The sequence below is a fragment of the Halictus rubicundus genome, chromosome 15 (genome assembly GCF_050948215.1).
Source record: "Halictus rubicundus isolate RS-2024b chromosome 15, iyHalRubi1_principal, whole genome shotgun sequence".
Lineage (NCBI taxonomy): Eukaryota > Metazoa > Arthropoda > Insecta > Hymenoptera > Halictidae > Halictus > Halictus rubicundus.
The window spans coordinates 5,042,482-5,068,355 of record NC_135163.1 but is presented as its reverse complement, the minus strand read 5'-3'; the positions used below and the strand labels follow the sequence as shown (position 1 = coordinate 5,068,355).

Sequence of the window (25,874 nt, the reverse complement as noted above, 5' to 3'; positions counted from 1 at the left end):
AATCAAAAGAATCATTTGAAACTCCGTCGCAATCTACGCGGCAGAGAATATGACAAAAATGATCGCTATGATAAATCTTGGCTCCTCCGTTACACTGTCTCTTTAAACGAATCTTTACGGTTTCGTGGAAATTCTCTGAACAGTTGCACGTATCTAAACTATATATATAACTATAACTATACTACATCACGAGAAACATTCTCGGAATACCTTGAAACGATGTCGGAATGTCACGTTCCATATAAAACTTGTTGAAACGTAATATAATGTTCGGGTCAAACACTAAATACGGAAACCTAAAAAATCAACAAACAGTAAAAGTAACACGAAGCTCAGATCAATTTATCTAATAACTAGACTGCGAATTTTATGCATTTATGACAAGTAGTTGCAAAATGAAGCAATGAAGAGATTTAAAACTATTCAAGAATATTAATATGTCGGTGTCAGCTTGTTAACATTATTAAGAGAAGAAAGGAATTTTTACTTGGCCCCCGTTACTTGTAAACAGGCCAAACAATTTTCATTTTGCACAAAGATCCGCAGTCTGTTAGGGCAAGATTTCTGGCACGTACAGGGTGGCCCAGAAGTCACTAGGCCATTTAAAAGTGAAATAACTCTTCTTTATAAAAATTAAAATTTATTCTTCCATAAATAACTTTTACTGATTTTACTTTACAATTTTTACTGAACAGACTCTAATAAAAATTGACGTTCTGAAACTGTTAAGTTCGATAATTGTCAAGTTCTCTTTGCAATCGAATACAAGCCAACGAAAGAAATCAAACTAAATAAATTAGCAAAGACTTTTCTCATCTCAGAATGAATAATCTGGTTCTCTAATTAATTAACAACCTCAAGAATTGAAATTACGGATGACATGAAAAATTCGTACAAATGAATTTTTATGCTAATAAATTCAACGTTCCAATTTCCATCGCCATGGAAACCGTCACCGGAGCGAACGCTGATCTTCGAAAAATAATTGCTCGATTACTCGGCGCTGTCGTCGGCGAGCAAACATTCGTCCGAAATTTGCGGCTCCAGGATCGGCTCCGAATCAATTTGCGAGGATTTGTGTGTCGCGAGGGGCGTCGTCGTGTGTGTGTGTGTGTGTGTGTCAGAAAATTCGATAAGACAGCCATCCCATTGACTTAGCGGCAAACTGGCGAAGGGTGCTCGTACGCAGGACTCCTCGTCAGAATGGGAACGTTACGCATCCTGTGCACCCTCTGTTCAATTCGAAAGGGGGTTATGGGACCCGGGGGTTCTCGGTGTGTGCGCCTAAGTGGAATAGCGCGGGCCGAGTTCCTGGTGTATCATCGTACAGGCGATTACGCGAGCGCATGCGGGAGGGCGGAGGGGAGAGCAGAAATGCTACATGGTTGTCGAGGGTGGAGTCGGCCACCAGGGCCGCGAGGGTCAGAAATGCGCCCTGAAAGGACAAACGTGTCGGTCCAATGGCTGCGCAACGGTTTGATGGATTGCTCGATGGTTACGCAGCAGGCCGTGCCGGCCGAACGAACGAGTACCGACCCGAGTTTCTGTTAATTATCCTAGTAACATTTTCTGTTGCGTATCTTTTTGCACTCTCACCTGCTCGGCTTGGAAAATCAGGTACACGACAGAAATGCGTTTTTCGCGAATTTTTTCTAGAGAAGTCTGCCAAGCTTTCGGAATGGAACTTGCTGCGTTTAAGAGACCGTGATTTCGACCATCTTTCGTAATTTTTTCGTTCGGAAATGTTAATAATTGTGGGAGATACGGCGGGTCTTCTGGAGGTCCTTTTTGCATCCGCTGGATGTAATGTTTAAATCCAGAAGATCGCACAGGTGTGTGAATTATTATTGACGAGCTATCAATTTCTTTCCCGACCTCTCGCATTTCGAAGAGTGTGTTTTCAAGCGTCTCTCCTAATTTTTCCATTGAGAAATATTAATAGCTGTCAAAGTTATAGCCATTTTCCAGGAGGTCCTTTTCGGAACAGCTGCTGGGAGCTCCATTTGCAAATTTTTCTGCAATATAAGATAGATAAATCTTTCTGCATCTAATAGGCCGTACGTTAAAGCCTGCATCACTGTTTTTTCGTTAACAAAGATCAAGAATTTTCGTTCGGATATTACTTTGCCAATTACTCGAATTCGGGAGTTTAGGAGGATTTGCGCGATTCGATTCGTGGGAAGAAATTTAAGGAATATCGGCTGCGAAGCTGTGGGAATATGTATGGGGCAAGGTTTACGGCCCCGAGGAATGCTGGGGGATCTCGAGTGCGCGAGGTTCGCGCGATGTTATCGAGGTTCACAGAGAGGCACTGTGCGCAAGGCGCGGCGCGTTTCTAATGCGGTTGTACGTTTCGCGGAGGATCTATTTTCGGTGGCCCCGCGTTTCCCTCGTCGGATACCGACACCCTCTTTCTGACCAACCGACCGCGCACCCACGCGAACGGATCCGGAATCGCGAATTTTTCGTTTTCTTCCCCGGTTCTCTAAGCAACGCGCGCAGAAACTTCTCCACGCTGCGGATTTTCTGCGCTCGCACCGGGTCACGATTGTCCGAAACGCGTTCCGCGAAATAATAAAGCAACGAGAAACGCAGTAAAATATATAGCGCAGGATTTTCCAAATCCCACAATAAAATATCGCGGGGAAATTCGTAAATCATATATTTTTTTTTTTTTTACGAAATTGTCACGCTGCTCCCATAAAGTATTTGAACGCGAAATTTAAACCGTTATAATTTCGCGAAAATGGATCGTACGACGATAAATCTCGACTGATTTTAAAGCTCCAAGCTTCTACTTTCGCCTCGACTAAAATGTAATTTTTTAGCCAACACTTCCCCGCGGTCGTCGGAAAGGCGAGCACGCGTTTTTGTCCAACGAAATTTTGTCAATTCGAACGATTACGCGGAATTTCGTAAATTTTTCCGGGGAACGAAATCGCCGCGTGGGCACGAAGATTGAAAGGTCCCCTTCGCAGCGAACTATTAAAAATCGATGTACGATTCTTCGTTACCGTTTTATTGTAGCACGGACACAGAAGTAAATTTTTGTTTTTGATTTATTCAATTGCACGGTCTGGTGGCGATTTTATGGAGTTCCACAATTTTTTCCTCGATTGTCAATAAAAAGTTCGTTCGAAAATTACCGCGGATTTGTAGATCGAAGCCTCCCCTTTCCAACGAACCCCTGAAACTTTACACGTGACTCTTTTTTTTTTGGTCGTTTGGTCGAGCTTTGAATGGCGCGCTGCCAAGGTCGCCGCGAGGCCTTATTAAATTATAAGAAAAGAAATACTATAAATACGAGGCTAAGTTGAAATTATGGTTCAGTACCTCGAGAAACTTGTCACGTATCGGATGTGCCTCGTGCGGAAATTGATCGATTAATTAGTGTCGTGTGTACGTCAGTTTGGAAAGTGTGATTTCGGGATAAGTGCGTTTAAGGTATGTATGTTTCTCGCTAAACTAGCTGTAAAATCTTAATTTTTGATAATTATGGTATCAGACTTCGGGAGCATATCTTCCAAATTACCGTCGGTTCATGTAAAAAATTTTCGAATTTTAGAACTTGTTACGCGTGAAATCCCCCTCTTCGAACATCGCAAGTTACGTACCCCAAAGATTACGTTTTGATCAGATCCGAATCAAATATATTTATAAACGTCTCCACCGCGTCCGGCTTAAAATAAATAAAGCAATAGTGTTGAGGCCGGTGGGTTAACTTTGCCTGCCACCCACACAATCATAGGAGACAGAGAAATAGGGGGGCAGAGGTGCGTGTGGCCACGAAGAGACGAGGCGATTGGTGGTTCGATGACGAAGGGGCTCGTTTAATGGCAGCTGCGACGAGCGCGCTCGAGAATCGACTGGAAAATTTCGTTCGATAGACGACGCGATGCGATTCGAAATCCCGTCAATGGACTCGTGTGATAAGGAACACGTGGCGCGGACGTTTTTTTCTTTTTTTTTTTCCCCCGAACGGGGTCCCTTAGGATCGGCCGTTTTCGGGTCGGCCGGTGGCTAATTGAATCGCGCCCTCCGCCCGAAACGAAACGAATCGAATCGAATCGGATCGAATCGAATCGAATCGAATCGAGAACGGAATCGAATTACGGGCGATCCGCCTCTGCCGTCGTTTCCCGTACGACCAACATCGCGGGAAAGGGCTAAACTGGAATCCGTGGACCTCGGACCGCGTGGAAGGAAACCGGAAACAAAATAGCCACGCGAGAATCTCTTCGGTGTAACTCCTTGCCGTCTGATATCCTGTTACAGTGTTTACTCGATACATGTCCAAAACACGGGTCTAGACACGGAGATACAGCGTTTTCTCTATATATGTCGCCAAGGCCTCGATGATAAACGTCGCGGAATTATACCGACCTTACGCTCCTCGGCGATCGAGGTCTCTCGAGCTTCTTGGCCCCTCAAGGCCGCGGCAGTGGGGATAGTTCTGGGACATTTATCGCCTAAGCATTTGGGACATATATAAAGCAAATACTGCATATTAGGTTGCGAATAACTTTTCTTATAAAAAAGCTATTGATCAAAGTAAGCACCAGTGTAATCGCCATACACTTTTCTTTCGATATAAGACGATGCCTCGGGACGGCTTTTGACGTATTGCGGACGGGGGTATCTATTCGGCTTGACATTGTTCTTGAGAGGGCTGAGAGTTCGCAGTTCCCATAAATTTGTCGGGCAGACCATAATTTGAAAAAGGAAAAAGAATAGAATACGTCACTAGGCGGTACCGAGCGGACATTTTGTAAAGTAGAAGAGGGGATAGAGACTCTTTCGTTACGAAACCAACTTCGTCGCCTTATATCGAGAGAAAACTCGCCAATTCGACATACGACGAAAGCCGGTACCGAGCCGTCGTCTTATATCGGAATAAAACTGTGTGTCATATATAGACTGCGGAGTTTATGCATTTCTGAGAAAAATGGGTAGGCGTATTTTAAAACATTAGCAAAATTTTTAAATGCTGTTACATTATTTTCAACCTATTGAACATATTAAGAAAGAAAGTTAATTTCTATGTCGCTCCAGTCGGTTGCAATTCATGTAGAAAATTTTTATTTTGCATAAAGATCCGCAGTCTAGTCATACATCAAGACGCTGATAGTTTTGATCAAGAGCACGCTCCAGAAAACATATTAACCCTTAGCACTCGAATGCTACATTGTTAAATTTGTTTGTATTTAATGAATTACTAAACATTTAAAAAAAATATATAGAAGGGAAATATTCTAGATGGGAAGAAATGTTTCGTTTTGGAGTTATAACAGCTTCGAGTGCAAAGGGTTAATGAACGATTAGCATGGATTAGGTGAATTTGTTCAGCAATCAGTTACCGCCAGCAGACATCAACGACTATAATTTAGAGGATTTTCCAGCAACGTGTAGCATCCAGCAATGATTTTTCGAGCAGTAGACAGTACCACGGGAAACTAGAGTGGCGATCGAGAGATACCGGACCGATTTCGTATATAAATATTAATGGCTCTGGACACCGAGCCTCCGGGGCCGTTACGTATCGTCGCATTCAGATTAATATCGATTCGTTTCGATTCTCGTTAGTCACCGCCACGCGTTCCGTGTTTGCACGTACTTTCTCTCTCTCTCTCTCTCTCTCCTTCTCTCTCTTTCTCTCGCGAAGCGAGGAAATTGACACGTACGTCCGACTGAGTCACTAATAAGCGGAACTCTCTTACCGAACAGCCGGAGACTCGTAAAACGATGAGTAACTCGCTCGATACGATTCGAGTCATTAACTTGTTTTCATTTTTTTTTTTTTTTCGGAACCTACGAGTCTTTTCTTTATACTGACTCTGGCCTGTCTGAAATCATCTAGCCCATTCTAAAAGAGCATTCTAAAACTCACCCTGTTTTAAGAGAAACACCTTATGGGTTGATTTTATGCATTTATGAAAAAAAAAATATTAATAGTCGAAAGTTAGAACAACGAAAAACATTAGGAGAATTTAAGAATATCATATCGTCAACTTATTCAAATGATTAAGAGTCGGAATAAATTTTTATGTAACTCCTGCTTGTTGCAATCGATGCACAAGATTTTTATTTTGCACAATGATCCACAGTCTACTGATCATAGATCTTCCTTTGATTTGTGACTTCCAGTCGATTTCAAGGTTCGTTTCCCTCTTTCTACGGAACTGTTTGTTTTCATTTATGTAGGTTTATAGCCCGTTCCATTAACCTATTCATTCACCTATAGTCTGGTGGTCTTCCAAGGTCGTTCAAGGCCATTCTTGTGAAAATTCATTCAAAGCCTAAACGCGTTACCCACGTTAAACGTTCTTCAAGTCGGTGGTCTTCCAAGGTCGTTCAAGGTCATTCTTGCGTATCATTCAAAGCATAAACGTTCTTGAAGTTTTACACATCTACTATACTCAAAAGGACGAGTTCGGACGTTGATCTTGCAGCTGCCTTCGCAGTTATGGTAACTCGAACTCTGTAAAAGCATGCGCACGCAATCTGCTTTCTGGTGTCTTCATTGAAGACGCGCGCCTTCATTGTTTTTGCAAGATCTCGCGAGAGAAAATTAGGGAAGATATCGAGTCCGAAGGAGCAAACAGTAACGTATGTTTCGCTGTAGAAGTTGGAACCACCGTTGTGCGGATATGTGTGTGTGTGTGTGTTGAGATTGTTCTTTTGTTCACAGAATCTACCGAACAACTTCGGCTTGGTGAAGATCAGGCTGGAACGAGTCCGAGGCAAGAAGAGAAGCTGAGGAGAAGTTGTGTATCTCGTCCGACAGTGGCCGATTCCGTGTGTTTGCGGCATTCGAGAAGAAAATTCGGTAAGATTGGCAGCGTGTTTGGTAGCAAACAGCGTAAACGGGCAATCAGCCCGACCGCTCATTTCGAGTCTGCTTGCTCGAAGACGGTAAACGCGAGAGCTGAACGTCTCGATTGGAATTAGCTGCTGTGTCGTTAACCGCGCGAGCCACTTGAAATTTTGATTCGATCCGAGACGAGGTTGGGATAAGAGATCACAGACGAGAGAGAGAGAGAGAGGGAGAGGGAGAGGGAGAGGGAGAGGGAGCGGTCCAGGACCGGAAGCGTCGCATTCGTTGCCCGCATGTGGACGATTTATCTCGCAGGAAATCGAGAATGGGCAACCCGCTCGCAGTAAACTCCAGAGCTCTGTTCTGCCGGGCGGTTAACGATCGCCGGTGTTAATTAAAAAATATATAGAGGCTCGTATTTGTCAGCGGAGGAGAAGAGTGTTATGACACCGGCCGGACAGGACGTAGGATTTATATCGGCTTGGCGGTTAAACGCTGACGCATCCTGTCCACGTGTTTCCGCGAACCATCTCTCTCTCTCTCTCTCTCTCTCTCTCTCTCTCTCTCTCTCGCAACAATTTTGATAATAACTTCATTTCTCGAATTGATCGAGAAGAGAGAGGGGGAACACATACTCTTTCTCTCTCTCTCTCTCTCGTCGCAGCAGGCGGCAGTCGCGGGACCACGATAGTGCCATTTAAGGACCACCCACCAGCCACCATAAATTTCGCGGTAATTCACGACAATTGCTTCTCCTTTGTAATTCTATTATTTATGCCCGCGATGGCTGAGCCTGACACGCTTCGTCCGTGCGGGGATGCGCTTGATATCGATCTCAGTTTTTCGAGACGGGGACATCCAACCCCGGAATAAGAATGCCGCATGTACCACTTTCTTTTTCCGTCTCCGATGATTCTCTGAACCTTTTTGTCTTCCTCGATCATTCTCTAGAAGGGAAAAGACATTCATGTTGATCGTGCTCCCGTGTTCTTGAGAATGGTTCGTGCTGGATCTACGGAGCACTAAAAGCGACCATTTCGTCACACATCTCCTCTCTCTTTTCTCTCTTCTCTCAGAACTTTTTTTCCTCGGTAATTTTCTACGAGTTGAATAATCCGAACGATCTCCGCAACATCGAGAAACGGTTGAGCATCCTAAGCTATGCGCGTTCCGCGTGGGCGATTGGTAGGCGCAACCCCCCAGTCGATGGGGCACCCTAGTCCGAGAACAACCCCCATGGCTTATCGATCGAGTCCCCGAGAAGAAGATCAACTGTTCCAGCGAGCCGTGTAGGAGGATGAGTCACGCCTATCGTGACACAACCGTATTAGTTTTATGGTGTTTTCGCGTGGCCACCATGATTCACGAGAACCGAGGCTTTCTCGGCACCCTTCGAGCCTTCGGGGTCACTCTAGGCTAGGCGGCGCCTTCCTCTCTTCTTCTCTCTCTCTCTCTCTCTCTATGAATCGTCAGAAATCCCAGAACGATGCCCCATATGGAATCATACAGTCCGCCGCAGCTAATTATTGCGAGCGGCCCGTGCGGTTTCGTTTAATAGGAAACATTTGTTAACACCCCGGAGACCTCGCGGTCCCGAAACCGGACAGGGGTCGCAGCTTTCGCAGCCGTGACCTGCGATTAGTTAGCCGCCTCGTCTACGAACAAATCGTCGCGCCCTCGAAATGCAATTCTCCGGCGTGCATCGCGAAAGGGTGGCACCCGTGACCCTTCAGTTTTGTACTTCTTCCTGAAATCTGATTCAGTTGAATTGTTGCTCGGAACGCGGGCGAACACGCGATCAAATAACTTTCGAGAATCAACGCGAGGACTTTCGTAGCCCTTAATCGGTAGACTGCGGATCAAAAGAAAAATTTTCTTTCCTGAATTCTCCTAATTTCTTCGTTATTATTTTAACACTAGGTTTACGGAGCGCTAAGAGAGTGACTATATTTCGCATCACTTTATAAAAATAACGAGAACGTGCTGCCCACATTTTTTCGCAATATTTTTAACACCAGGTTTACGGGACCCGTCAAAGTGACGGGTTCTAATATTTTTAATTCACGATTATTGAGATTGTGAAGATCCATCTACGTGGAATTACTCGACAAACTTATTTCCTTAGGTGTATATTATTTAAAAAATGCCTGAAAACTTGGACAGACACATTCCTCTTATTTTTATAAAGTAATGTAAAATATTCAGTTTTAATGCTCCGTAAACCTAGTGTTAAAATAATATATACCCAAGGAAATTAATTTGCTAAATAATTTCTCGTGTATGCATCCTTGGAAGCTTAATAATTTTCAATTAAAAATATTAGAACCCGTCATTTTGTCGACTCCCGTGAATCCAGTGTTAAATCGCACCCGTTTCTGTCATAAATGCATAAAATCCGCTGAGTACAGTGAATTCTCGATATATGTCAACGACACGTTATGTTTGTATGTATGTACGTATGTATGTATGTATGTACGTTTATGTATGTGACACGTGTTATGTTTACAATCCTCGGCGTCTGTAGCCCCTCACAGAGTATACCCCGCGGTAGTGGGGCTAACTCCGCGACGTTTATCATCCAGGCCTCGGCGACATATATCGAGAAATCACTGTAATCAGTCATCCAATTACGAGCCAACATTCCTCAGCATTAATTCTATCACACTTTCTTACCCGAATGCATTGAACATCGTCTTTTGTTTTTCAACGCGTTTGAAATTCACGCAGCGCACGACTTATCCATTTAAGCAGCGCTTAAACGAGAAAGATCGTTCTCGAAATATCTCGAGTGTGCATTCGAGACTGACGGGGGAGTACTCTGCGAGACCGTCGCCTAAACAAAACACGGTTTCCGGATAGCACGTGCGATAAGAAACGGACTTACGCGATGACCTAATATTTGCATTTTATCTCGTCGCCAGAATTGCATTCTCCCAGTGTCTCCTGTTCATCTCGGTCAGAGTTCAATCCCGCCGAGAATGCTGGTCGATTACCCAGGCGATATTTCTTGATTTTCTTGCGGAGCGTTGTGCCGGACGACGAAAACTTGTGCTTCCCAGACCGAGTCACTCCCGTGTCCGGATTGACAGATTCGTGTCACGCGATACCATTTCGGACCGATAGCTGTGCGCTGACAGAGAGATGCTCGAAGAAAAACAGCTAGATTGCTCGACAGTCGTCCCACGGCGCGGCGGTTCGTTTCGCCTTGAAAGTTGAGCAGACTTCCTGAACGTAGTTGCCCAACACAATCTCTTCGTCAGATCCTAGACGTTTTCGAATTAACCCATCAGCGCTGCACGTGAATTTAGTCGGCAACATGTTCTTCACCAAACGAGAAAATATTTGTCCCGTACAAATCCCATTCAAATAAAGATCAAGCGCCAGGGTGTATTGGTTCGACAAAAACATTTGAAATGTTGAAATAAGAAATCGGAAGAAATTATCCAGCTAATGCTTCAATCGCACTAGAATCGCAATACACAATTCTAATTTAATTAGATTAATTAATAGATTAAGCCATTTAGGGCGCCAAAATTTAGGGGCGCCATTTTGGCTTTGGCTGTAAGTGTGAGAAAAATATTGATGTTTTAAATATTCAGTTAATAGAAAATTTCTGACTACCCTTGCCAGACAATTTTGCTAAAAAAAAAAAAGGTCATTTTGTTCAGCGCGGTGCTTAGTGCTTAAGAAGGGGCGGCAATTTGTTTTTTTGCCCGGGGCGTCGTAACCGCTAGAGCGGGCCCTGGTGCCCGGGAGTATTGGTTCGAAAGAAATTTGAAATGTTGGTGTTAAAATAAGGAATCGGAAGAAATTATCCAGCAAATGCTTCAATTGCACTAGAATCGCAATAGACGATTCTAATTTAATTAGATTAATTAATAAATTCAGTACCCGGATGTATTGGTTCGAAGGAAATTTGAAATGTTGGTGTTAAAATAAGAAATGGAAATAAATTATCCATCAGATGCTTCAATTGCACTAGAATCGCAATAGACGATTCTAATTTAATTAGATTAATTAATAAATTCAGTACCCGGATGTATTGGTTCGAAGGAAATTTTAAATGTTGGTGTTAAAATAAGAAATCGGAAGAAATTATCCAGCAAATGCTGCAATTGCACTAGAATCGTGACAATTCTAATTTCAACGACGAAGAGGTTGTGAGGATTAAGTACCCGAGTGTATTGGTTCAAAGAAACTTCTAAATATTGGTGTTAAAGTAAAAAATAGGAAGAAATTAATCCATCACATGCTTGAATTGCGGGGAAGAGGTTTCCATAGAATAAATTCGATGAATAGACAATGCTAATTTCAACGACAAAGAGGGGTCGTAAGAATTAAGTACCACGGTGTATTGGTTCGAAGAAAATTGTAAAATGTCGGTGTTAAAATAAGAAATGGGAAGAAATTAATCTATCACATGCTTGAATTGCGGGGAGGAGGTTTCCATGGAATAAATTAAATGAATAGACAATGCTAATTTCAACGACAAAGAGGGGTCGTAAGAATTAAGTACCACGGTGTATTGGTTCGAAGAAAATTGTAAAATGTCGGTGTTAAAATAGGAAATGGGAATAAATTATCCATCAAGTGCTTCAATTGCACTAGAATCGCAATAGACAATTCTAATTTCAACGCCTAAGAGTTCGTAAGGATTAAGTTCCCGGGTGTATTGGTTCGAAGAAACTTTTAAATATTGGTGTTAAAGTAAGAAATGGGAAGAAATTAATCCATCACATGCTTGAATTGCGGGGAAGAGGTTTCCGTGGAATAAATTCGATGAATAGACAATGCTAATTTCAACGACAAAGAGGGGTCGTGAGAATTAATTACCACGATGTATTAGTTCGAAGAAAATTGTAAATGTCGGTGTTAAAACGGGAAGAAATTATCCAGCAAATGGTAGAATTGCAGGGGAAGAGATGTCCGTGGAATGAAATCGATGAAAAGACGATTCTAATTTCGGCGACGAGTAGTATGTGTGTCGGGGCGGGCGTTTAGGCGTGTGCAGCCTAAGCGAGCGAGAAACGTGTGACGGGATCGAGGGACTTGTGCACACGTGTTCGCCGCGACGAGACCAACAAACGAACGAATGAACGAACGAGAACCGGCGGCATTCGAGATTTATCGATGCATTAAGAACCGCGAAGCCGCTGCGACAACCTCTCGAACAAAGTGTTCGTCGGGAAACCGTTCTGTTTTATTCATCGCCGACTCCGTTTATCGTCGCGCGCGGTGCCTTCTTTATTTAAGCGCTTTCGAAATTCATACGCAGCCAAGCCCGAAGCTGCGCAAGGCCAAAATTGATTTTGCCCCGCTCCGATGAAGCCTGGACCGCGTTCGAAACTCCACACAGAAACGTATTAACCTCTTCGCTATAGTCTTCGGCAGAGCAATCACTGTATTAGTTAGCGGGACGAGCGCGCGCGCGCGACCCACCGTTGGTCGTTTATATTCGCTTTGACGGAAAATAACTTTTCCAAAATTGAGCCACTCGAAATTTGTTGAGAAGGATTGGTGAATGAAATTTTGCCGGAGTTGCGGAAACAATTACGACAAAAATTGATTCGCTACTAATTATAGACGAAACTCGACATTTTTCAAGCTACGATTGCAATGCATCCGAGAATTATTTTCTAATATATTATTAATATAACTTAATCAATTTTTTAACTTCCCACGCAGGCTCCAGTCGCAATTTCTCCAAAACTCTTCCGGTCAAATTTTTCAAAAATGATTCTGCTTCAAAGTTACAATTGCTTCGAAGCTAATGACCGATCCTAACGAATAACTATTTTTGCAGGACCACGAACAATAAACAGAGAGCAGAGGCGGAAGCTGTGCCGCAGCGAGACAAGCTCGTTCGAAATTTTCTTTTGTAAAAGAACGCTGTCGTCGGTGAAACGGATAATTAAATCAATTAGTCTCGCTTTCAACTTGACGGTTTTGTTTACGCAACGGTACGTTCGTTCACAGGATTTTCTAAATAGAGCAACGTGTTCGGGTTTTTAAAAAACATCGCTGCATGATAAGCTTTCGTTTCACAGAGACGACTCTGAACGCTTTGAAAACCTCACGTGACCGAGTCCCACGGGAATGCCTCGTATCCGCTTGTGTTTTATCCCGGTTCAAGAACCAAAAACGATGAACCTCTCTAGCCGGCGACCTCCAGGCCTATCATCATAATAACATTGCCCTCCGCGTGAGTATACTTACATACGTTTTTTCCGATGTTTTTTTATTCCATAAAATTTCGTTTCGCCGTGACGGATGTTTAGCAATTATTAGGACAAATAGAAATTTTAAATGATCGGAGGAAAAAATTCTATTTTTTTCCCGTGATTGATGTTTAGCAGCTGGAGGAATATCAATTTTGTCCTTCGGTAGATTATTATCAAAGTTACGATAAAGAAACTCTTGAGGGGTTAATGGACTGTGTCGTCGCCGTTGTTTCCCGAACACAATAGACAGCCCGGTACAAGTATTGCACACACGAACGAAAGCACTACCACATCTTTGTTTTACTATAAACTCGTGCCTGAATATTATAACGTGAGTTAATTCGCTTGATATTAGTTAATTACAATTTCTTGAAAAATTAACAGTTTACTCTTGTGCTATTTCAATGGTTGTGCCTCGCTATAATTTTTTAGTGGCATATTATAGGCTTGGTGACCAGAACAGTTGGTTGTTATTAAAAAAACTAGCTAGCTCGAGAGAACCATTTTATTTGATTAGGTTGTTCAGTAAGGTAATAACTCGTTCGGTTACAAATGGAAATATGTTCTAATTTTAACGATTCGATTGTGACTTTTTATGCATTTATGGCAGAAACGGTCGAACAGGAAGTTCTAACAGCTCAATAAAACCACTAAAGAGAGAAATAATTAATAGCTCCAGATTCTAGAGCAACGTTATCAATCAAATCGGCGACATAATCGAGAACACGTTTAACACTAGATTCACGGCACAATGACTACATTCTTTAATTTACAGTTATTGTGATTGCAAGAATGCATTTATACGAAATTTCTTTAGCACATTTACTCCTTGGAACACATATCACGGTAAAAGGTACCAAAAATCTAGCTAAATATATTCTTGATATTTTTATAAAATAATCCAAACTGGCCAGTCTCAGCTCCGCAAGCCTAGTGTTAACGCAGAACGAAGTATACAAGCAGAAAATGAATTTCCACACAGAATACAGATTTAGAGCGTAGACTAATAGAGCAAGCGGTATTATTTCACACTTGTTAGAGCCGAGCATCAAAGAACGACCGGACTCATGACCGAGAACTAATCATTTCCACGGCGATTCCTGTTTTCTGGCGAGCGGGTTCGCATAATTCGAGACGGTTTTCGCGAATTCTGAGTAACTGGGTCGACAGTCGTCGTTGGACCGTTCCTGGAAGCAGTTAGATCTGCAGTACAGTGATCGCGCGAAGGTCGTAGCTCAGAATTTCGCGTAATAGCGGCCTTGTCGAGCGTCGTTACTCCCCGTCTAGATTTCGTTAGTGTGTCACTGGCCGAAACTCGAAAAACGTCCTCGCGAACTTCCGCTCGTGGCGCGCGCGATAAAAGCGTCACGCGATAAAGCTTCGCGAACTGATGACGCATCTTCTCGCAGACATTCGCATTCTCTCTCCCACTCTCTCTCTCTCTCTCTCTCTCTTTCTCTCGCTCGCAAAACCCGCGGGAATATCGCAGAATGCATCGGTAGCCAAATATAAACGTGTAAACTGTTCGGTCTACGGGCCGTCTGGTTATTTATCCCGCTTTTCCGAGATTATCCCGGGAACCCTTGGCTGCTGACTGTTACATTTGTTTCGCTAGGGACGCTCGCAGCGTGTTCGGATAGATTACATTCGAACGGCGTTACGCTGCTCCGTCGTGCTTACAGTACCGCCAGGAAGCGGATTTTTCCGGGCTCGTGTGTATTTTTCTTTGCAGAACTCGCGATGTTCGAGCAGTAAATCTTTTTGCGCGCGGGAGCCCGTCTTTCCGTGCTTCCCTGCTAATTTTTTTATTCGACGATCATGCAGATTGCTGAAGACACAGCAGATATACTGCGACCTCTGTCGAACCCCGATATTCGTAGGCCGATTATTCTAATTCAAGACTGCCGAGCAATTTTTATTTCGAACTCCAATGTTTATCTCTGTTTCATCCAATATATTTACGAATAATTGTTTCCGTGAAAGACTACATTTTTAGAAAATATCTACAAGCGTCAAAGATGCAGTAGCTTCTCCAGAGATGATCCTTTCCGTCGTCACAATTATCGAAACAAGGGGTAGTACTTTGTGAATTTTTCGTTACGGAACGTGCGAATCTTTCGCGACGAAACTTGTCGCGTCTGGAAGAGTATACTTTCGAGCAGTTCGCATAATTTTTTCATCAAAAGATATTGGCAATTGCCGAAGGTACAGTCACATTTCCGATAGTCATTTTCTGGATCTCTGAATAACGTAATATTCGTTTCGCCACGATTTGTCGAAGTGAGCACGACAATTTTTTTCTGAAAATTCGCAGTCGCTTTTTGGGCTGTCGGATGTCAGCAGGATAATTCGTCGATTCTTTCCCAGTGTGTGACGTAATACTCGTAATGACGAGTGTAGAATCGCGCGGGAACTCGAAACGAAGGTGATGCGACAAGCGAAAGGCAAGAAAATAAAAGAGCGCGGAAGACAAAAGACGAGAAAAGAGAGGAGAGGAGAGGAGAGAGGGGGGGGGTAGCATGGATGCCGGGACGCGGTGTTCTCCGTCGGACGTGCAGGCGCCAAGAATTCGGCGTTCCCGAATTCTTGGAGTTTTTACGAGAAGATATTGGCATTCTTTTCGCGTTCTAGCTACGTGTCTCGTCACGGTCGCTAAATTGAACGCATCGGCGAGGAATTCATTACCGTCCGCGACGAACCGAGTCCTCGTCGGGCGAGGCAGAATTAATAAGCAGCCCCGAGCCTAACCAGGGGAGACCATCTTTCTGCGATCCCGGCGAACATGCTGCTATGGAATATTTAATAACGGCGTGTAAAAATTGCGAACGCGAGAAGGAGAATCGCGAAAATTGCCTTCCGTTGCTTCCGCCTCGTTAAATTCTGACAAATACAAATTTTTACCGGTGTCTCACGAAAACTGTAGGAGAAATCGGAGAAAGACTGGTAGAATCAACGCCGCCCAATTAACGATCGGCTTCGTTTTTGAAAAATTACTACCTTGTAGTAAATTCTGACAGATCTTTCTGGAAAATAAGAAATTTCTTTGTAGGAATACAAATACCTTTCATCCTTTAAAAATGTGTACAGTGAAAAATAATGCATCGGCACGCATAAATTTTCAATTTCACCAGCGCATTTTTGCCACAAATGCACAATATCCGCAGTCTACTAATAACGGGGTAAACCCGTACGAAAATTTTTCAGTTAGTCCATTGTACTTTATGCTACAAAATTAATAACCAGCTGCGGGCTAATAGCAACCGTTTTTCCATCCAAAGAACCGTACTGTGCAACATATATAACAGCGCTGTGGAAAAATTGAAATTCTAAAAAAAGAATCGCAGAATTACCTGCTACTGTGTGTGTACTTTAATTCAATTCTACTTTTCCGGAAAATTGTAAAACATACAATATTAATACTAGACGATATTAATAATATTACAATCTTTTAATATTACAACGTTGCAATGTTAACAATCAATGCTAGAGCCAGTTTTTAATTCCTTGAACTATTTATTTTCTGCATTTGTGGCTGAAACGAGCAGCTGCAATTTAAAACGGTAACTCGTATTATTTTCAGCCTGTCGAAAACATTGAAAAAGAAAATAACGTTCCATTTCGCTGCAGTTTGTTCCAATTCGCGTAGGATATTTAAAATTTAAATTTTGCAAGAAGATCCGCTTTGGAGATGTTGATTAATTTCAAATTAACAAATCCGGAAAGATGATTGCCAGATTTGACGCGTTTGAAGCTGAATAAAAGCGAGAGGGGCTACTGTTAAAAATCATTTGGTATGCGGCAACCTAATATGACAGAACCGCGCTGATCATTCGCGTTTTCTCCCGGGATGGAAGCATTTGTGCGGCGAGACGCTAATGGCCGGAGTGATTGAGGCAACGTCGGGAACGTAAAAGAATCGCGAGTAGAGCGGTACAGTGGCGGAATCGTTATCGTCAGGTAGACGCGGAACGGGGGAGCATCCGGAGAAAGGAGAAAGGAGAAAGGAGAAAGGAGAGCCGGGCGGAGATATCAAAAGGAAATATTATGCAATTGCATCGTTGTTCGAGGAAGAAGGGAGGCGAGCTTTGCTCTCCTCCTGGTTGGAAAGCCGACTCTGGCGTTCGCGGGCCGCGATTCCCGCCTCGCCTGCCGAGCTAAACAGGGATCCGAACAGACTAAAAGGAGCAGGCTGAGGGCTGAACAGAAGCGGACCGGAGCGGAGGAATGCCGCGATTTTATTCCAGGTTGGACAAAACATTTCCCATCGGGTTCGCCGAAATAGAGGCATGCACCTGTCCCGTTAGAAAAGGAGCAACCCTCCACGATGTTCTCTCCGAGTCTCTCGCGATCCCTCCCTTGCCGGTCCCTCTCGTCGATCCGTTCGTTCCGAGCGCGAACTTTATGCTGCAGTTCCGCAGAATGCAGTTTCCGATCGCGCGCGAGACACGCGTCGGTTGCTTGTTCCGATGCGTTTCAGCTGCGTCAAAATTCAACGAAGCTACATGCAAAAATATTCTACTTGCTAAACAAACACTTGGCTGAAAGCAATAGTAAATAAGGAAATAAATAATATAGGGTTTGATGACGCGACAGCAATTTTCCTCGTTATCTCAACCATTTTCGCCGAGATGTATTGGTTCGGCACGGTGGTGCTGCGTTTTCTTGTAGGAGCACTCTGAAACTCAATTTTTCCAAGTTTTTCTGTCACAGCAGGTTTGTTGTGTACGCATTAGTGCATTCTATGCGGCTGGAATTTTTTGAATGCGTGCATCGGTTACCGAGATACAGGCCTCCAAAGTTGACGGAACAGCATGCTCCGGAATGTCTTCAAAAGTGGAGCATGTTTGACATATTTCCTTCGAGTCTTTATTTTGATAATAGTTCTGGCGGTTATAAAATTTGTTTAAATTTGTCCTCCTTTAAAATGAATAAATCTTCATGCTCCTTAATGGCTGGAAACATTGATGCATGTTTAACGCGTCTGTTTTCAGCACAGTGTCGCCAGATGAGGGGAGGGAGCACGAATCGAGGGGAAAAAGTTAACCTCTCTGTGACAATACCAAGACAACCAGCGTCACGTGACCAGGCCGTGGAAGCATGGGGGAACAGCGAGGTAGAAGGGGAAATTGGAGTGGGGGAACCAAGTCTTGATCTGACCACTCTGGTCTTAGCATATAACCTCTTCTGCTATAACGCCGACAAAGTCTACTAAATATTAACCCTTTGCACTCGAGTGGTGACTCTGAAGCACCACTAGAAATTGTTGTGGTATTATTTCAAAGAAATTACAAAAGATATGACAAAATATTTGTTACATTACAAAATTTGTATTTAATAGATGACTAAACATTTGAATATTATATGTGGAAATCAGATCAGTTTCGTATGAATAAAATGGAAACATTCCAAGACGAAAGAAAAATTTAGTTTTAGAATTGAAATAGCGCCGAGTGCAAAGGGTTAAATGATGCTATCGTCGATAAATTAGAAAATGCATAGGCGTCAAGTACATGTAAATTTTCTTTCTCTTCCAGGAACTAGCGAACGATAAAGGACATGCGAGTGACTGTATGAGGCTGTTCGAATCACTGTATAGGGCTGTACGGATCAATGTGGACGTGAACCTCGCGCGGAATTGGAAATAAAAATTAGTCCTGCGTTAACGAGACAAAGATGTTATTCGTTGAAACTGTGTCCCGAGGTGAGCATAAGGAATTGCGGGGAATATCTGTGTAATTTCTATGGAAAATCGCTAATTGCTAAAAAAAATTTAGCAGGACCGCACCCTTAGGTCGGTTTCCTCGGTTTTCTCTCGGTGCTTTTCGTTCGTCTTTCTCGGTTTTTCCTCCTGTTTCCCCTCCAGTGGCTTTGCCCCTCGAAAGAGCCCCCCTCTCCCTATCATCCCCCATCTCGCAACGTTTCTTCTCGCGTAGGCCATAACGCTATTTCCGTCAGGCCACGTTGAAAACGCTGTACATGATTTAATGCCGGCTGGACACAGGGTCAAAGAAGCCCTCTCCGACGGACCACACGGCGAGCTATTTGAAAAATCGCTGGAATCCTTCTTCTGCGCATTAATCTTGGCCTACTATTTTCATTTTTGCGACCGGAAAAAGATCGAGCTCTCTTCGGCACATTTTTCGCAGTTTGACGGCTCGAGACGTTGTCTACTAGTCATCAAGTTCTAGAAGTGCGATCTGTACTAATTTTCTAGAAAACAATGGGGTGTCGCAATAGTGAAAGAAAAGTACTCACGTTTAGATAGATAAACTAATTGTTAACCCATTTGCATCATAAGGAAATATGAAAAGAAGGCCTTTATTACCAAACTTTTTTTTTTTATTATATTTGATCAGGAAAATTGAGCGTGTATATATACACTAATGATGCAAATGGGTTTACGGTAATAATTTTCCATTGAGAAATCAAAAATTGTTGTCAAACTGCAGTGAAAAGCGTACCATACGATTTTTCAATAATTTTGAAAAATAAGGAAACGGAAATATCTTTGAAAAATATCAACTTTAAACATTTGTAGAAATTCGAGAAATCAGGATATCAGAAGAATCCTACGCTATACCGAAGATAATCTATTTTCGTTTAAACTGACACTACAACTTTTTATATTCCACTTCATTTTCTGCAACCGGACGTTAGCGATTCCCGAGTCGCAGAAATTATTCCCGGTCCGTTCAGCGCAGGAATCCGTGTGGCATTTTCCGAATTTTCCCACGGGGTTTCTTTCGGTATAAATCCGCGACGCCGACAGGAAACGCGTCCTCCGCACGCTTGCTCATTAGCGTTCCCGTTTAATTCCCGCGTCTCGCGCCTATCGAAATTCAATTTTCCCATGGTGCCATGCCGGCGCGGCGAGCTAGACGGTGCCTGCCGGTGGTGGTCCAGTTTTTTGCGGGACAGGAATTCGAACCCGGTTCCGGCGAATTAGCTTCCCCCGCCTTGGATTTCCTCGTCGATATCGCGTCTCGTCGAGGAGCGAAGCTGAAGAGCCTTTATTTACGAGTTTCTTGCATCCGCGCTCGCCGAGAAAAAGAAACGTCCGACGCCTTGCGACACACCGTTGCTTGTGGGCTCTCTTGAAAGCATTCCGTTGCCAAAAGTCCCATTTTTCAACTTTCGGAATTGAATCGGTTTTTCTACCGTGAGAAGCCCGAGTGTGCTACAACTTCGTCGAGACGAATGTTTTTAATATCGTTCGCTTTGTCGGCGTCCGAGGACGAAATCATACTTACGTGTAGACTGCTGATTTAAGCGAGAAACGAAACAGTAAAAGTCTCGGAAAGATTCAGGAATATTCCCAGATTATTTTTAGATTCGTTAAACGTTGTCACAGTTTTCTATTTCGTCTAATCATTTTTGTCGTAAACGGAGATTTTAAAAAAAGCAGTGGGGAAAAGATTTGAAAACAGTCAAATTGTTAATTTTGTAAAAAGAGTTGTTACATTTTCTTTTGACACTGTTAAATCAACACCGTTCTAGCAGTGTTACTCCTTGTCATCGACTAAAACAATGGAACAAGGTACGAACATTTCTTTGTTAATAACAAATCCAACCTTCTGAACGAGGTAACATAAATTAGAACTGAATTGCCACTGAGAATCGTTTGTCCTTTAAACAATGAAATTGCTGTCGCTACTGAAGGACCGAATTCGATACCTGTGTAAAATATGTTAACAATAGATGAGTAAATAATGCATCAACGTTATAAATTTTTCAGAAACGAAACTAGCAGTACAGTTCAGAGCACAGTCTTCAGACTTGTCTCCCCACTCTAACTTGTCACGTGACTAGTCCAATAGAGAGGGGGTGACTGTATTCCCCTGATCCGGCGATACTGATTTGGAGTCAGGGCGTCCACATGGATTTCTTCAGTATTTTTTAACCAAAAATTCGCAGAACCTTCGGAACGGACATTGAATAAAAACAGAGGAATAACTACAACATTAATAAAAACAGAGAAATAAATACGAAATAAATACGAAATAAATAAGAACAGAGCAATCCTTTTTCACGAGGGAGGCGAACGGGCGATAAATCATTTTTCTCCACCGAAAGACCGTTACTGTTTGGAAGGGTTGTTGCAAGGTACCATGGGTACCAGATTCGCCGAACAAAGGTGATAGACCGGCGGCTGTAGGTGAGCTTTCACGCGACGCGACGGCCGATAATAAGCGTGATCAACGAGAGCCACCGGCTCGTAAAGCGGTCCGGCGAAGTCGACCGCGTAAATATTAACCGCGAGTTAAACCGTCCAGAGTGGATTCGGCGAATTTATGTCGTCGAACTGCGGATCGCGGGGCTATTAGAATGAGCTATGTCGCGGCTCCGCGGTCCGAGATAAAACTAAATCACGCGTATTGCTATTTACGACGCGAGTTTTTCGCGGTTTCGGTGCGCGCTCGTCCGCGCGCAAAAAAGTCCGAAGTGCCGGCGCAATCGTTGATAATACAGCGCGACTGTTCAGAAATTCATTTATTCCCCGCTTCGGGGGAAAAAAAAATCCCGCGACACGAGCGAAGGAATTTCAACAGAACTGCAATCTCCATTAACTCGCGTTCTTAATAAGTTCGCAGGGAATTATTGCGCCGTTGTTTCCCAGTCCCTTTATCCAATGCTTTTTTAACGTTCTCGATTATCACGGTTTGTTTAAACGGAGCCGAAGAGCGTTCTTTCAGAGCGTTGTCTCTCGAAAGATTATTAACGGACCGTGGATCTTTATGCAAAAGAAAAATGTTCCGAGTGAACGAACTTTTTCTTTTGATAATTTCTGTGAAAACACGCGTGTTCTTAAATTGTTCTGATTCCCTCACAGTATTGCACAATATTTTCTGTACTCGTCTGAACGATTCTAGAATAGTGTACCCACATTTTTAAATTTTTCTACTGCCCCCACGGTGTCGTATAATATTTTACCTATTCATTTTATTCAGTCTAATTAGCACAGTATTGTACGATTTTTCATGTACTCGTTTTAGTGATTCTAAAATAGTGTACGTATATTTTTAAATTTTTCTACTGCCCCCACGGTGTCGTATAATATTTTACCTATTCATTTTATTCAGTCTAATTAGCACAGTATTGTACAATATTTCATGTACTCGTTTTAGTGAATCTAAAATAGTGTACGTATATTTTTAAATTTTTCTAATGCCCTCACGGTGTCGTATAATATTTTACTTATTCATTTTATTCAGTCTAATTAGCATTGTAAATTTTGCAGAAATTGGAACAGCACAAGCTTCGTTAAGGAGTTATTAACGAAAACCACGGACCAATCAGGGCGCGGCAACAGCGGACGGATTGCGTCGTCATTGGCCGACCCGTAATTGGTCCGTTATTGCCGCGTCCTGATTGGTCCGTGTTTTTCGTTGATAACTCCTTAACAAAGCCACGGAGGAGAATTCCGCGAAGGAAGAAGTCGCTTCGAATGACCTCAGGAATCATCGCTTTGAAGGAAGTACGACATTTCTGGGACACCCTGTATACACGCGAAGCATCCAGCAGAGACTCGAAAGGAGAATATCTTTCAGAAGTTGAAGTAACGTAGTTGGAGACCGTGCGTCAGTTGCGGTGACAGGCGGCGATTCTTTTCTGGAAAACAATGTTCAAAACCGTTTGAAATCCATCGATACGTGGAAGTCCTTAAGTTCGAAAGTTTCCCCGGGGGAGCCGTACAGATAAAGAATAACGGCGATCGATTTCCCAAGATACGGACATCAAGCCGCATTCCTCGATGAACCGAGAAGAAATCGGCGCATTGTCGACTTTCGGGGCGATTCCGTGGAATTTATGTCCGGTCCGCGGGATTTAGTGGATGCACATTATTCGTCCCGGATCCTCCCGGTTATCGGGCTCGAAAGGAGGTTGAGCCGAGACGACGGTCTCGCAATTCCATTTACGCGAGTGCCGGCACGTGGTTCGACCCTCGAAAGGTAAGGTTCGTTATAAATACATCCTGCTCGAAAATAGATCCCGGCCCGCTGCTACAACTGCAAACCGCGAATCGTTCGACGCTTGCCGAATACTTGGACAGTTTGGTCGCTTCGGATCGGTTCGCGCGCCGCTTCCACGATGCGATGGATCATCCTCGCCCGATGAAAGAGCGACACGGCGCAGTCGATGCACTTTTCATCGATCCGAGATTGCTTCTCCCTTTGATTGAAACGATCCGCTCGAGAGAGCGAACGTTCCTCGAGCTTCGGGATCCCTGACCGCAAGATTGCGATCCGAAGAATTGAAGTTTGATATCCTATCGAGCTCACGATCCAGAGATCTGCAGTTTGTGATCTCCCATCGCCACCTTGAAGATAGCAATCCCAGAATCTAAACCCCTATTGTGACCACAGAATCGAGATCTTGGGACTTGAAGTCTGAGATACCGCCTTGACCGCAAAATGGCGATCCAAAAATCTGCAGTTTTGAGACTCCATTCGGCTCGCCATTTAGAAATTTCTGGATCCGAGGACCCCACTGTGATCAGGAGACATCGAACTAGAGATCTGAACCCCTATTGTGACGACAGAATCGAGATCTTGGGGCTTGCAGCAAGATCGTGATCGAAGGATTTAAAGCTTGATGTCCCGCGATCCAGAAATCTGCCGTCCGAGGTTCCACCGTGATCGGAAGATTTGGAATTTGAAATTTGGAATCGTACTGTGATCACAAGATCGCGGTTCAGAGATCTGTGGTTCGAGGACTCATTGTGCTCGCCTGATCACGGTCTGGGGATCTGTAGGCTGAGTGTTCCCGCCGAGAACCGCGTTTCTTACGTTTACGTGGTTCCACCGTCGACGTGCGTCAGAGAGTTCTTAAAAAGCTTTTAGAGCGAAGGATTTTTTCTTTGCTACGGATCCGCTGATACTCGCGCGGCCTAGATACGTTTTCGGTGTCGGATGCACGTTTCCGGCTGTCGACGAGGATGGACCACTCTGCTACGGAGAATTTGTGTCGCGAGCCATTAAGCCTCGCGGGTTTTACGACGATTTTGTGAACAATGTGCACGGGCTCGTTCGAGATTGTCCGGGACCGATGTAGAAATAAAATCGAAACTTGCGCGAGGGGCTTTGTTTTACTGTTCACTGGTGAACGTTAGTACGTATTTGTTCTCTAGAGATGGATCTTGGAACGTGTGCGCAAGTATTGCGAGACGTGGGAATGCTTATTGTTTCGAATTTGGTTTCGGATTTCTGTTGTATTGATTTCTGTCGATTTTATTATCGTCGAATCGGATGCTGTTTGTGGTGAGCCTTTTTCAAAGAAAATCTAAAGAACTCCGGTGTCGGTGTTGATAATTGAAATGACAATTTTCCATGTTCTAAAATAAATGTAATTATTTTTTATTCCATTGGAAAAATCGCGAGAACTTGTAAGGTTCAGTAAACTTGAAAATCCTACTCACGCAACTTGATGATTTTGATATAAAATTCACGCTACTCAGAATTGACGAGAACTCGTGGAATCGATAACTGAAATTGGTAGTACAACATAATTTTAATAAAGTTGATGGTTCGCTCGAGTAGAGTTCTGTTTGGGCGAAGGGGTTGCAACAGGGGAACATGTAGCACCATCTCTTGAAATCCAATAGTTATTTGTTAAGGAAGAGCACTTCCACAAATAGATGGTTCTGTAACACAAAAATAAATCGACATAAAAGTATTGGTAGTTAAATACACTCGCAATTGAAGCAGTAGTTTGGAAAAATGGAGGAAAAAGACATTTTTATGAATTTATGTCGAGAAAGTAGGATCAAAATTCGGTACGAATGATTCGTTCCGCTTTTCCCCTCGGGTAGTATGTGAATTTTGGTAAGAATTAGTTGCTTTATGATATTAGAATTTAGCGCCCAGTCTTCGTAGCGGTAAAACGTTCAAACTGGTACCAAACTGGTACAGAAACGATACCTACGGAGGGTAAGTCCAGAATACTTATCGTTTGTCGATAACAGTCGGTCATCTCGCCACCTTAAATTACTGGACGTTACCATGTGCGATAACTCGGTTACCGATGCTCGATCCGAATTACATATAAACATTCATATTGTATTTTACCGCAATAATTTTATGTAAGACTTAACGAGAAATAAATAAAGACTATGGTAGTGAAAAGACGTATCTGCGTATTTAATTATGGAACCCTCGATTTTCCCGAACTTCCTACTTATCTCCCGTTATACCAGTGAAATTTCGTGCCACCTCTTTCAATATCACATTCTAATAGAAAATGCGATTTTTCGAAAATTTTCGAATGTCTGGCTTGTCCTTGGACTCATAATACTAAAATTTCGAAATTTTTTGGAAAATTTCGCCGTCTGGCTTGCCGTTGACTTATACTACTGAATTCAGAGAATTTTGGCCGTCTGACTTGACGTTGACTTGTACTACTGAAATTCGGATACCTCCTTCGATATCATGTTCTCCTAATACAAAAGTTCAAATTTTCCGAAAAATTTCGTGAGAATCTCGATCGTCTGGCCCGTCGTTGACTGGTACTACTGAAATTTCGAAATTTTCGAGCGTCTGGCCTGACGTTGACTTGTACTACTGAAATTCGGATGCGGATACCTCCTTCGATATCATGTTCTCCTAATACAAAAGTTCAAATTTTCCGAAAAATTTCGTGAGAATCTCGATCGTCTGGCCCGTCGTTGACTGGTACTACTGAAATTTCGAAATTTTCGAGCGTCTGGCCTGACGTTGACTTGTACTACTGAAATTCGGATACCTCCTTCGATATCATGTTCTCCTAATACAAAAGTTCAAATTTTCCGAAAAATTTCGTGAGAATCTCGATCGTCTGGCCCGTCGTTGACTGGTACTACTGAA

General features: G+C 43.1%; 1 long non-coding RNA gene across 1 annotated transcript; it reads left to right on the top strand.

Annotated features, from left to right (window-relative positions):
- Positions 1-6,740: 6,740 nt before the first annotated feature.
- Positions 6,741-18,612, top strand: LOC143361529 (uncharacterized). Its single transcript, XR_013083482.1, has 3 exons — positions 6,741-6,826; positions 18,032-18,148; positions 18,570-18,612. It is a non-coding gene; the product is annotated as an uncharacterized LOC143361529 (long non-coding RNA).
- Positions 18,613-25,874: the final 7,262 nt, after the last annotated feature.